The following is a 14,284-nucleotide window of genomic DNA, read 5'->3' as shown; positions in this document are numbered from 1 at the left end:
TCCACCATGTTCAGTAAGTGTCTGGATAAAGACAGGAGACTTTTTAGTCCTTACTTTGGGGGAGTTTAGGTCCAAGGATAGAAGTGATATAAAGGATGCCCAGAAAAACAGGTCAGAAGCCAGATATGCACAAAGGATTTGTGAAGAACTCCTGGTATGGGAATTCCCTTCACTAACAAATCATAGTCCATCTAAATCTAGATAAATCATAGGGAGCCCCCTGAGGCTCTGAGGGAGGGGTTAAGTAATAGTAACAACAACAATCTCTTTTTTTTTTTTTTTTTTTGGTGAGGCAATTGGGGGTTAAGTGACTTGCCCAGGGTCACACAGCTAGTAAGTGTTAAGAGTCTGAGGTCAGAGTTGAACTCAGGTCCTCCTGAATCCAGGGCTAGTGCTCTATCCACTGCGCCACCAAGCTGCCTCCAACAATCTCATATAGAGAGCCTACTATGTGCCAGGCACTGTGCTAAGAGCATAACAGTTAACTCATTGGATTTTTCACAACAACCCTGGGAGGCAGATGCTATTATTATCTCCATTTTGCAAATGAAGAAATTGAAGCAAACAAAGATTGTGTTCCTACAACTAGTAAGTGTCTGAGGATGGCTTTGAACTTGGGTCTTATAGACTCTGAGGCCAGTGTTCTGTATACAAGGTCACAAAGCCATGGATTAATGAATAACTCCCATTTACTATATACATGGTGGCTGAAGATCACAGAAGGTGAGGAGATATGGGAAATTCAACTACTTTGACCCTAATCCCAACATTCAAAAAAGGGTAGCACCCACATTTCCCTCCATCCCATTGCATAAAGACCAGCTTCTCAAAAACATTCCTTTGATCTCCAGGAGATTTCATAATCTCTTACATCAAGGTCCTGTGGCCTTTTCTTATTATTTTTTTTTTAGTGAGGCAATTGGGGTTAAGTGACTTGCCCAGGGTCACACAGCTAGTAAGTATTAAGTGTCTGAGGCCGGATTTGAACTCAGGTACTCCTGACTCCAGGGCCGGTGCTCTATCCACTGCGCCACCTAGCTGCCCCTCCTGTGGCCTTTTCGAACTGAGATTTCAGCACAGGTAGAAGCAAGCCTGGTTCTATGATTTGGTTAATAACCACAATGAAGAAAAGGATGAAGTTTTTTGAACATTGAGACTAGATTAACTATTGGGTTGTATTATTTTTCTTCAAGAGAGGAAAAGCTACTGTTACCCTTTGATTAGCCAATTAGTAGCCCTGCCCAGACTTAGAGTCATTTGTGGGTGTATTTTATAGTGAGTGTACCTCCTATATCTTGAACCCTCACCTCAGTGTGAAACTGGGGTCCTCTACAATGGAGGTTTTTAACCTTTTTTGTGTGTTCTGGCACCCTTTGGCAATCTGGAAAGGTCTATGGATCCCTTCTAAGAATATTTTTTTTAAATGCATAAATAAAATACATAGGATTACAAAAGGAATTGCAGCTATCAAAATATATTTTTTGATCCAAGTTTTTGAAACAAAAACTTATTATTTGACAAAAACTGCTGAGAAAACTGGAAAACAGTATGGCAGAAACTAGGTATAGACCAACATTTCTCAACAAGATAAGGTCAAAATGGATACATGATTTACACTTAAAGGGTAATACCATAATTAAGAGAGTGAGGAATAATTTATCTGTCAGATTTATGGACAGGGGAAGAATTTAGGACCAAAGATGATATGGAGAGCAATACAAAATGTAAAATAGATAGTTTTGACTATATAAAATTCAAAAATTTTTGCACAAACAAAACCAGTGCAACCAAAATTATAAGGAAAGTAGAACACTGGTAAAGAATTTTTGAAATAAGTATCTCTGATAAAGGCCTCATTTCTCAAATATATAGAGAACTGAGACAAATTTATTAAAATATAAGTCATTCGGGGGCAGCTAGGTGGCGCAGTGGATAAAGCACTTGGCCTTGGATTCAGGAGGACCTGAGTTCAAATGTGGCCTCAGACACTTGACAATTTCTAGCTGTGTGACCCTGGGCAAGTCACTTAACCCCAATTGCCTCACCCCCCCAAAAAAAAAAACAACCAACATATATATATATATATATATATATATATATATATATATATATATATATATATATGTCATTCCCCAGTTGATAAATAGCCAAAGAATAATCAACAGGCAGTTTTCAGACAAAGAAATCAAAACTATCTATAAGGGGCAGCTAGGTGGCGCAGTGGATAAAACACCAGCCCTGGAATCAGGAGTACCTGAGTTCAAATGTGGCCTCAGATACTTAACACTTACTAGCTGTGTGACCCTGGGCAAGTCACTTAACCTCCATTGCCTCACTAAAAAAAACACCACTATAGTCACATGAAAGAAATGCTCTAAATCACTACTGATCAGAGAAATGTAAATTAAAAAGTAGTTTGGAAGTATTCCCAAAGGGCATCAAACTGCATACCCTTTGATCCAGCAATACCTCTGCTAGGTTTACATCCCCAAAAAGAGAAAAAGACCTATTTGTACAAAAATATTTATAGCAGTTCTTTTTGTGGTGGCTAAGAATTGGAACTCAAAGTGTCCATCGGTTGGAGAATGGCCAAATAAGCTGTGGTATATGATGGTGATGAATGCTAGGAAATAATAAGCAGGATGATTTTAGAAAAACCTGCAAAGACATGAACTAATGTATAGTGAAGTGAACAGAACCAGAACTTTGTACATAGTAACAACAATATTGTTCAATGAAGAATTGTGAATGACTTAGCTTTTCTCAGCAATACAATGATCTAAGAAAATACCAAAGGACTAATGATGAAGCAAAATAACTGACTCCAGAGAAAGAACTGATATTGACTGAATACAGTCTGAAGCATGGTATTTTTCACTTTCATTTTTTTCTTTTATTTGAGTATTATACAAAATGACTATTATGGAAATGTTTTATATGATTACACATGTATAACCTATATCTGATTATTTACTGTCTCAGAAAGAGGGGGCAGGGAGGGAGGGATAGAATTTAGAACTCAAAAATTAAATGCAGATGTTTAAAAATTGAGGGATGATTCTTTCACAACATGACTAATGCAGAAATATGTTTAATGTGATTGTACATATATAACCTATATCAGATTGCTTTCTGTCTTGGGGAGGGGAGAGGGAAGGGAGGGAGGGAAAAAAATTTGGAACTAAAAATCTTATGAAAACAAATGTTGAAAACTATCTTTACATGTAACTGGAAAATAATAAAATATTTTTATGATTAGAAAACAAACAAGAAGTAGGACTAGTCATTGAGGATGCTGTTTCTGCATAAGTCACCTGACAGTGGTCTGTTTAAATTACTCCAATTTCTTTTCTTCAGCACAGGAGTGATGTGGTCTAACAGGTTTAAGTCCCACCTGAATCCGTTTCAGTCCTTCTGTACATGCATGCACAGCACTTGTATTTTTCCCTTTCAGCTCAGTTTTAGTTTAGTCCAGTCTAAGGGGTATGAATATTCCTGTCAATAATACATAATTTATTTGGCTCACATTCACCACTATTTCATTGAAATTCTGATCTCCTTTCAACTTCAGGTGAACTTGAGAGGATTATTTGTTCATAAATAGATTATTTTTATTAAAGTAGAATTGAAATCAACAAAGTTCAGGGATAAACTTAGGGACCAACAGAGATCCTTCTCAGTAGTGCGATAAATGACTTTCTCTCTTATGTTTAATAACTAATTATTGTATTAGGACCAAGGTTTTTTCCCTTTTCTACTTCTTCATGCAGAAACCAACCAGGGTGGGAAATCTCTCTTATGATTTACCCAGGCCAAGATCTAATCAGACAGTTAAAGAAATTCTAATGGATGTATTCTTGCTCATTGTGTTTGCTCAGAGAGAAGTTATATGGAAATTGATGTGTCTTTGATCAAGATTTGAGTAACCTTAGTCAGGTACCCCAAGATAGCCCATGTCTCATTGTGTTAACAAATCAAAGGTGATTAGACATTCCTCATAAACACCTCCTCTTTGCAAGGCATATAAACTGTGATACCACCACCATGAGGTGTCTTTGGTCTGAGAGAGATGTCCAAATGACCATCCTTTTATTAATAACTTGCAGGCCTTCTTAATAAAATGTTTAATTATCCACAAACTATGTCTCTCAAAGTTTTTAATTGTCACAGTAGGTTCTGAAATCTTAACACAGACACACACACACCCCTTTACTCTTTACTACAATGAAAAAAATCATCAGTGTTAGCTTTAAAGACTTCCAAGTAGGCGCAGCTAGGTGGCACAGTGGATAAAGCACCAGCACCGGCCCTGGATTCAGGAGGACCTGAGTTCAAATCTGACCTCAGACACTTGACACTTACTAGCTGTGTGACCCTGGGCAAGTCACTTAACCCCCATTGCCCCACCAAAAAAAGACTTCCAAGTGACAACATCCTGCCCTTCCTGGTAAAGACCAATAACTTTCTCCACTGAGTCTTCTAACCTGGCATTTCCCAACTACACCGAATGCTTTTTTAGGGGAGCTAAAGACTAGCATCTGAAGCTGAATTTGAACTAGAGTCTTGCTGTCTCCAGGCCCAGCACTACACTATCCACTGTACCATCTATGGAAAGGCAAATGGGGGCAGAGTGGATATACCCCGCCAAGTCCTAAAACTGGGTAGCATTAACATAGCGCCCTAAGGTCTGCAAAGCACTTCACATCTGTTTTCTCCTTTTGCAGCTGCCTATATATTAAATCCCCCAACATTCCTGCCATTCTCTGGGATCTAGAGATAGCAAGAAAACTCAGGAGAAGAAGAGCTCTGTGAAAGACAGAACTCACATAGCTATAAGCAGACAGAGAAAGGCCTCTGGGGTGGCAAGGCCTGATTCTGCTCGCTTCTCCTTCTCAAGGCCTGCTCATTTGTTTTTTTTTTTAGTGAGGCAATTGGGATTAAGTGACTTGCCCAAGGTCACACAGCTAGTAAGTGTTAAGTGTCTGAGGCCAGATTTGAACTCAGGTACTCCTGACTCCAGGGCCGGTGCTCTATCCACTGTGTCACCTAGACACCCCACCTGCTCACTTTTGTCAGTGGTCCATTTGTGTGTCACTTCAGTATCTGGATACCAGGATGATAGGCCGACTTATTAAATCAGCTGAAATGAAATGTTTCAAAATTCTCAACACCTTTATTTCTTGAAACAGGTCAGTAAGACAAAATTCATTGGCAATGCAAGATGAAATTCTAGCTCCCAAAGGAATTAACATTTGCAGCAAATACTATGAGGTTTTTAACTGCCACCCCTGAGTCCAGTCATTGCCTCTATGTAGGAAAGCTGTAGCCATGAAATAGGGTTGGGGGGGTATTTTTTATTTTTTGCGGGACAATGAGGGTTAAGTGGCTTGCCCAGAGTCACACAGCTAGTGTCAAGTGTCTGAGGTCAGATTTGAACTCAGGTCCTCCTGAATCCAGGGCTGGTGCTTTATCCCCTGCGTCACTTAGTTGCCACTGCACCATGAAATAGTTTTAGCCATTTTCCTAATTTGACCTTTACTTCTCACTCCCTAGCTCCCTCAGCTGTTAGTCTTCTCTTCCAAATTTTCCTTCCATCTAATCTTTTTGTTTGTTTTTTGGTGGTGGTGGGGTTTTTTGGTGGGGCAATGAGGGTTAAGTGGCTTGCCCAGGGTCACTCAGCTAGTAAGTGTAGAGTGCCTGAGACTAGATTTGAACTCAGGTCCTCCTGAATCTAAGGCTGGTGCTTTATCCCCTGTGCTACCTAGCTGCCCTTCCTTCCATCTAATCTTATGAGTATCTCTCTTCTATGTATCTATGTATAGACATGTCTCTCCACATTTGACTGAGCTAGGACTATAGCAGGGATAGTTTTTGCCTTTCTTTATATCTCTAATGCTTAGCATGGTATGTGGTATGCAGTAAGCACTTAATAAATGCTTGATGATTGATTGACTGACTGACTGAAATCCTGTAGTTTGCCAGTAGGATAACACTAAGCAAACAGAAATTGGAAAGAGCCAGATGTAGGCAAGGTGAATTCTAGGAGAAGATTTGGTCTGGGGATTGAATGTCTTTAGGTGGAAGGACCCTTGATCCATCCTAGAGAGCAGAGACTCCCAGGAGAGGGTAAATGCTGCCCAAAAGACTCAAGTCCCAGGTGGGGATGGGGAAACTAATCAGAGAGGCCAGGGAAAAAGGAAAGAGTAGAAAAGCAAGTGGAACCACAGGACAAGTGAGATACCAATCTGCCTCACGACTGGATCCAGCAGGGGAGTGAGTGGGTCTGCCTATTCTTCCTCCCTTTCAGAGGTCTTTAGTGACAGAGCTGAGGGGATAATTAAATGATAATAGTAATTATCATCACTAGTACAAATGTTGTTGCTAATCCTTCTTTTCAAAGAGGACCGAAGACATCATGGGGATGTCTTGACTTGTGTGTGAACTGGGCTTTTGTGAGGCAGAGCTGCATAGTCAGAGGCTCTCTCTTCCAGAGCTATCGAAGTCCAGTGGCAAGACAACAGTCAGGATGACTTGCGATGTCCTAGGATGCAATGGATGACCTTGGTTTTCAGAACAATAGTAGATAGCACTTATGTAGTGCTTTAAGATTCGTAAATTACTTTACAAATACTATCTCATTGGATCCTCACAAAAACCCTGGGAGGTAGGCGCTATTACTCTCTCCATTTTATGAATGGGGAAACCAAGGCAGAGAAAGGTTAAGTGATTTTCCCTAGGGTCACATAACTGTCCACTGTGGCTGAGTTTGAACTCAAGTTTTCCTGTCTCCAGGTCCAGCACTGCACTATGCAATGCACCATCTATGGAAAGGCAAATGGGGGCAGAATGGATATGCTCTGCCAAGCCCTGAAACTCTAAGAGGTGCCATTGGGGGTGGAAGACTGGGCACTGGGGAGGAGATAAGAAGGAAGTATATTCCCCTCTCCCATAGCCACTCAATAGTCCCTTCAATCAATCAATCATGAGCATTAATTAAGCACCTACTAAGTGTCAAATATTTCATCAGTCACAGAAGAAGTTCTCTAATTCATAGGACCCTAGACCAGGCTTGTGTGCCCCATGCGCTAACTCAATGCTTCATAACTTGATGCTTTGCAATGACTAAGCAATCTCCCATTTAGCCATTGAGCTAGGAAGAGCTGCTCACTTAGTGGATTTTGGTTTTTTTGGGGGGGTGAGGCAATTGGGGTTAAGTGACTTGCCCAGGGTCACACAGCTAGTAAGTGTCAAGTGTCTTAGGCCGGATTTGAACTCAGGTCCTCCTGACTCCAGGGCCAGTGCTTTATCCACTGCGCCACCTAGCTGCCCCCTTGCTTAGTGGATTTTAAAGGAAGAAGCAACATTCACCTTTTCTGGCTTCTTCCTCTCTTCTTCTGAACCCATGTCATGAAACACTTTCTCTGGAACTTCCTGTTTTGAAGGGTAGGGGATTTTTTCTCCCCCTACCCCATCCTGGCCCCAATGACAATGATACATAGCACCTAGAGCATGTACTCCCTAAGAGAGCTTGAGTCTGGACCTCAAGCTGACTCAGTCATCTCTCCTGCTTTATTTTCTTTCTCTTAGCATAGGCAACCAAACTGCAATTCTGAGGTAGATGCTTCCAGATTTGGGCTCCATGGTTAGGATCTTCTGGGTCCCTCAGCTGATTCTGGCTACATTGTAAGAGGTGTCTCCTGCAGCTATTACTTGGAAAAGATAAAAACCCCAACCCTGCCCTAAAATGTTAGAAGACATGGAATTGTTTAGATCATGCAGAGCTGAGGTGAAGGTGAAATGACCATTCAGCAATCGCTCATGACTTAGGCAATGACTAAACATATAGCATAGTAATGGATAACTCTTTTTATATTACTTGTAAATCATTGTCAATGCACACTTTTCTGAGGAGATAAATAGCTGTCCTATACCTGATCTACAATGTAAATTGAGTACCTTTCTCATGCCTTTTAGGAAGATCCTAGACATAAGCCAAAACCTAAGTTTTGAATGATGTCCCGTAAGGTTTCTGGGCAGGTCAGGCTCTCCTGGAATTGAACACAAGGTCAATATATATGGGTCCAGAGCTAAGGGTCCCCTCGGTTAAAAGAGGGTGTTTTAATTCTCTCTGGACCTAGTGGTATGAGCTGAGTATTGAAGGAAATCAAAGATTACAAGAGTAGGGGTGATAAGGGACTGCATTGCAGCCTCGTGAGTCCCAGTGCTTTTAAGGTGCTTTTTAAGATAGTGATATTCCCAGGTTCCCTGTAAAGAGATAGGACAATGAGTCAAAAAGGTAAGAAATCTCCAAAGTGTACCCTTTTTGTCAGAAGACGGGGAGGGGGATTGCTAAGAAAGCAGAGGTGTATCTAAAATTCATCTCTCTTGAGAATCTCCAAAGAGAGCAATATATTTACAAAGGGAACTCACCACCCAGTTTATATTTTTTAAAACGCTGTCAGAAAATGTAAGCAAGGACAAGTAAAAGAAGACAAATACAAAAACATACCTTGGTCTTGTAAGAGTACTGTTAGGAGTGAAAAAAAAAAAAAGCCCCAATAAGAACAATAACCACAATGGTCTGAGGCTGTCAAGACAAGAGAAAGAGGGAAATTGGGGGTGAGGTGGGGTATATGTTTGTGAATATATATGTGGGGGTATATGCGTGTGTGTGTGTGTGTGTGTGTGTGTGTGTGTGTGTGTTGAGTTATAGGCAAATAGAGCAGGGTCAAAGAAAGAACAGGAAAAAGACTGGAATTTCTCAATTCTAATTTTGCTCCTGGTTTCTTCGCCAAGGAGAGCAGCCTTTATAAGGGATCAAACACAAATGGCTAATGGAAACAGATGAGGAGTAAAATACTTACAGAATACTGACCGTACCTCTAATAGGTTCAAAGAACTGGGAAATACTCTAGGAATTACTGTCAATCAGCCAAAATTAGTCAATCAGGCAACAAGTACCTATTAAGCACTGGCCATGGGCTGGCTATGGTGGCGCTGGGCCTGGAGTCAGGAAGACCTGAATTCAAATATGACCTCTGATGCTTACAAGCTGTGTGACCCTGGGCAAGTCACCTAACCTTGTTTGCCTCAGTTTCCTTATCTGTCAAATAAGCTGGAGAAGGAAATGATAAACCGCTCCATTTTCTCAGCCAAGAAAACCCCAAATGGGGTTACAAAGAGTCAGACATGACACAACAACAACATGGGCTAGATGCTGTGCTAAGTGCTCATGCTACAAATAAAGGCAAAATCACAGTCTCTGCTCCAGCCACTACACCACTTAGAAAGGACAGATGTCAGACAATAACTAGAGGGGGATGATCAGAGCAGTTTAGAGTTTCAGCCACCTCAAAAAGAGCTGCTATAAATACCCTTGTACAAAGAGGTACTTTTGCCTTTTTCGGGTCTCTTTGGGTTACAGACCTAGTAGTGGTGTTGCTGGATCAAAGGGCAGGCACAGTTGTATAGGCCTTTGGGCCTTAGCCACCAGGATGCTTTTTTAACGTTTTCGTAATATTTCTAAAAGAGTAATGGGGGGAGGGGCATATGCTCTAATATGAATTAGGGCTTCATTTATTGTGTTGATGGTCTATCCATTTCCTCAATTACATGTTAAAACAATCTTAAGGATGGAGGAGACTTAGGTATGTTTGTAGGCAGGAGGGAAGGAGCTATTAGGAAGAAATTAAAAATTAGTGAGAGGAGAGGTGGTTGTGGGAACAATGTACTGGAGGAAATGGGATGGGAAGGGATTAAGGGCAAGTGTAGAGGGCTTGGATTTAGCAAAGAGAAGGTCTACTTCTTCAACGGAGTCAGGAGTGAAGAAGAAGCAGAGAGGTATTACAGGATTGGAAAGGGGCAAATGTCCTGATTTTCTAAAACAGGAAGAAAAAAAATGGAATTTTTGAACTCGAGATTTTTTCTAACTTAGGGCTTTACTTTGGATTCTTGGAAAAACTCCAGAATGGGTTATTAAAAGACTTTATTGAATAGCACCATGGTTGAATCAGGAAGAGGTCATATCAGGCTAAGCTTATTTGCTTTCCTTTTTTTGTTTTTTTAAAGTGTCTTACTGCTGGGGCAGCTAGGTGGCTGTGAGAAAATGAGTAGTTGTCTGAGGGCAGCTAGATGGAGCAGTGGATAAAGCACCAGCCTTAGATTCAGGAGAACCTGAGTTCAAATCCAATCTCAGACACTTGACATTTATTAGCTGTGTGATCCTGGGCATGTCACTTAACCCTCATTGTCCCACAAAAAGAAAGAAAGAAAAAAAAAAACAAAAAACGGGTAGTTGTCTCCTCTCAATGAGAATATAACAGTCAATCCTCCTGACCTGTTTTTAGGACAAAGGTCTCAGATCCCCTCCTCCCACTCCAGCTAACAAATTCACATAGTTCAAGGAGCCCTGGTCTCAATAAGGTCTGCTCCTGAGTTTTGTCCACATAAGGAAGAATAAGGTCCACTCCTGAGTTATGCCCATATAAGGAAGAGGGATGGGAATACTGCATTCTGATTGGCTAGTTTTTGCATGTAGAATGTAATCTTTTCATAATCAGACCAATGATGAAAAAGGGGAGGGTTCATTCACATTAGGGACTAGGGTTTAAAACAGGGCCTGCGAGCCCCCTTTCTTTGCACCCACTAGCTATACACTAGGGTGCTTCCTTCTCAGGAGAAGGAAATAAATGAGCCTTTGTCACATGGCTGCTGAGTTCCTGAGAATTATTGAGAAGAAGATTGTTTTCCCTCGCAGTGGCACAGTGGATAAAGCACTGGCCCTGAATTCAGGAGTACCTGAGTTCAAATCTGGCCTCAGACACTTGACACTTACTAGCTGTGTGACCCTGGGCAAGTCACTTAACCCTCACTGCCCTACGTAAAAAAGAAAAGAAAAAAGTACAATAGATTAAAAAAAATTAAAACAAAAACAAACAAACAAAAAGTGCAATAGTTTTGTCATGGGGAAAATGGGGTAGGGGGTTTGGGGTCCTTAGGAATTCCTCTTTTTGTTGTTGTTTTGTTTGTTTGTTTGTTTTTTTGCGGAGCAATAGGGGTTAAGTGACTTGCCCAAGATCACATAGCTAGTAAGTGTCAAGTGTCTGAGGCCGGATTTGAACTCAGATCCTCCTGAATCCAGGGCCAGTCCTTTAACCACTGCGCCATCTAGCTGCCCCTAGGAATTCCTCTTTAAAGAATTACACCTGGGCAGCTAGGTGGCACAGTGAATAAAGCACTGGCCCTGGATTCAGGAGGACCTGAGTTCAAATCTAGCCTCAGATACTTGACACTATCTGTGTGACCCTGGGCAAGTCACTTAATTCTCATTGCCCCCCCCCAAAAAAAAAGAATTACGCACAAAAGTAATTAGAATAAGATAGTGGTTTATTTAGGGGCAAGGAAGGGAAGAGAAGGGAATGGAATGGAAACCATGAGAGAAATCCTTGGACTTCTCATGGGGAGAAAGGCATGGCACAGAGAAAGTGGCTCTGAGATACCAATCTCCTTGAGCAGGAGACTGGCAAGTACTTTTATAGAGGATTGATGGGGGTCACGCTCTGACTGTGGAAAGTTCTCTTAGTAAGGGAGGACCATCCCCCCCTGGTGGTGGCTGGAGGAGTTGGGTGAGGGGTGGCTGCAGATCTCTCAAGCCATCTCTCTCCTCAGGACACAAAGGAAGCAGCCACACCTAATCTTATGGCCCCAGGGTTGAGGGAGACCAGAATGAAGGGTGGGAGTCCCTGAGCTAGCTCAGTCCTGATCTGGTTCCACTTATCTCTCTAGACATGTCTGTCCTCTGGTTTAGTTTCTCAAGGAGAAGGTTCTTTGATGTGCCCCAAAGAACTTCTGGGGTGCTATGGGCCCATACCAGTTTTAAAACAAATGAAAGTATCCTAATCTGAAGTTTGGGGATTAATCTGAAAAGGGAATCTCTTCAGTATTTCTTTGGTTATTATGAGAAGATGTTTGACTCCTCTCAGTTGATTAGAACTGTCTGGGAAGTGGATTCAGATTCAGCTGGGAGAATAGAAGCAGATACTCAAATGTTAATATCTACAAATGGGGGTTAATTCAAATAGAGAAGGACTTCTCACACACAGAAGGTTCCGGAGAGAAAAATCAATGCAGAAGGGCAGGAATGCGGTGTTTGATTGATTAGCCAGAGGGAGGGCCAATCCATTAGGGATAGGAAAAAGATAAAAAACAGGCCCTGGAGCCTGCAGCCTTGTGCCCTCTGCTAGGGGGTGGCCTGTTCTCCAGAGAATGACAATAAATGAGCCTTTGACACATCACCAACACTGAGTTCCAGAAGTTATTGGAGTTCTATTTCTCACAATTGGCGGTCACACCGAGATGTTATGAAATTATGATTAATTATTATTTGAAAGGAGTCTTTTGGGCCTCAAAGTCCAGCACTCTTTCAACAGGACATCTCTCTGAGCTCTTATCAGTGGTGGAGTGGAGAGCTAAGCTTGGAGGCTGGGTGCTTCCAGTTAGGAAGTTGGAGGTGTCCCAAATGCAGATGGATTAGGTGAGCTCACAAAAGGGGGTAAGGATTTATCAGTGCAGGAACTGAGGAAGGAATCTTTTTTTTTTCAGGGCAATGAGGGTTAAGTGACTTGCCCAGGGTCACACAGCTAGTGTCAAGTATCTGAGGCTGGATTTGAACTCAGGTCCTCCTGAATCCAGGGCCAGTGCTTTATCCACTGAGCCACCTAGCTACCCCCTGAGGAAGGAATCTGAAAAACCACATAAGTTTGCACATGTGAATCCCCACGGGAAGAAAGGGGCTGTTGAGTTCTTTGGGGGGGGGGGGGGATTTGGAAGCCTGGAGAGACTAAGGCAAACCCCAGCTGTGGTGTCTTGAAGTCTGCCAGCTATAGGGAAAGGGGATTATAGAGAATCCCCAACCCCAAATTAGAAAAGTCACCAAGGGGGCAGCTAGGTGGCACAGTGGATAGAGCACCAGCCCTGGATTCAGGAGAACCTGAGTTCAAATCTAGCCTCAGACACTTGACACTTACTGGCTGTGTGACCCTGGCCAAGTCGCTTAACCCTCATTGCCCTACCAAAAAAAAAAATGTGTGTAAATTTCTGTTTGGAATATTTAAAGCCCGTGCTAGGGCTGGATTAAGGAAGCATTTTGCAAACTAATTAAAAAACTGCGGATAGCATTAGTTATTAAGATTTAACTGACAAAAGAAAGGAAATCATTCAAAAGGATTAGTGAATTTGATTTTGGCCATCTAGTTAAGAAATGGGGGGGGGGGATTCATACAAACTAAAGTAAAATGGGGCACTGTCTTCTTTGAGTGTTCACCTACAGTTTCAGGGTCTGTGAATTCTGGAGGAAGCCAAGGAGTAGTCAAATTTGATTGGAAAACTAAAATACTGTTGGAATACTGTTAAAGTTTTAAAGTTGTTTTTAAATTTGTGCATGTCCTGAGGATTTATAAGGTTGCTTATTAAACTCTCCCTCCCTCCCTCTCAGGTGCTGGTTGTGAAGCAAGGAGAGTTGTAAGTGAGAAATATTTAGAAAAATTTAAAAGTGTATCCAGAGGACTTTATTTTTTATTTTATTTTTTGGTGAGGCAGTTGAGGTTAAGTGACTTGCCCAGGGTCACACAGCTAGTAAGTGTTAAGTGTCTGAGGCCGAATTTGAACTCAGGTCCTCCCGACTCCAGGGCCAGCGCTCCATCCACTGTGCCACATAGCTGCCCCTCAGAGGATTTTAAATAATTGGTATTGTTATGGGGGAAAATGGGGTGCGGGTTTGGGGGTTAGGGGCTGGGGTTCTTAGGAATTCCTCTTTAAAGAATTACACCCTCTTGCACACAAAAGCAGTTAGAATAAGATGGTAGTTTATTTAGGGACAAGGGAAGGGAAGGGGGGAAAGGGAAACCATGAAAGAAATACTTGGACTTCATATGGGGAGAGAGATATGGAACAAAGCACTTGGCTCTGAGGTACCAATCTCCTCGAGCAGGAGGCTGGTAGGTACTTTTATAGAGGACTGATGGGGGGGGGGGCAGGGGGAGTGACCATTTGACTGTGGAAAGTTCCTTTAGTGAGGGAGAACCATCCCCCACTGGTGGTGGCTAGAGGAATTGGGTGAGGGGTGGCTATGGATCTCTCAAGCAATCTCTCCAGGACACAATGGCCGCAGCCACACCCAAATTTATCTCCCCAGGGGTAAGGGAGATCAGAATGAAGGGTGGAGGTCCCAAAGCTAGCTCAATCCCATCTGGTTCCTCTTATCTCTCTAGGTGTATCTGTCTTCTGG

This window comes from Dromiciops gliroides, chromosome 2, assembly GCF_019393635.1.
Source record: "Dromiciops gliroides isolate mDroGli1 chromosome 2, mDroGli1.pri, whole genome shotgun sequence".
NCBI classification, from domain to species: domain Eukaryota; kingdom Metazoa; phylum Chordata; class Mammalia; order Microbiotheria; family Microbiotheriidae; genus Dromiciops; species Dromiciops gliroides.
Note: the sequence above shows the minus strand (reverse complement) of the source record.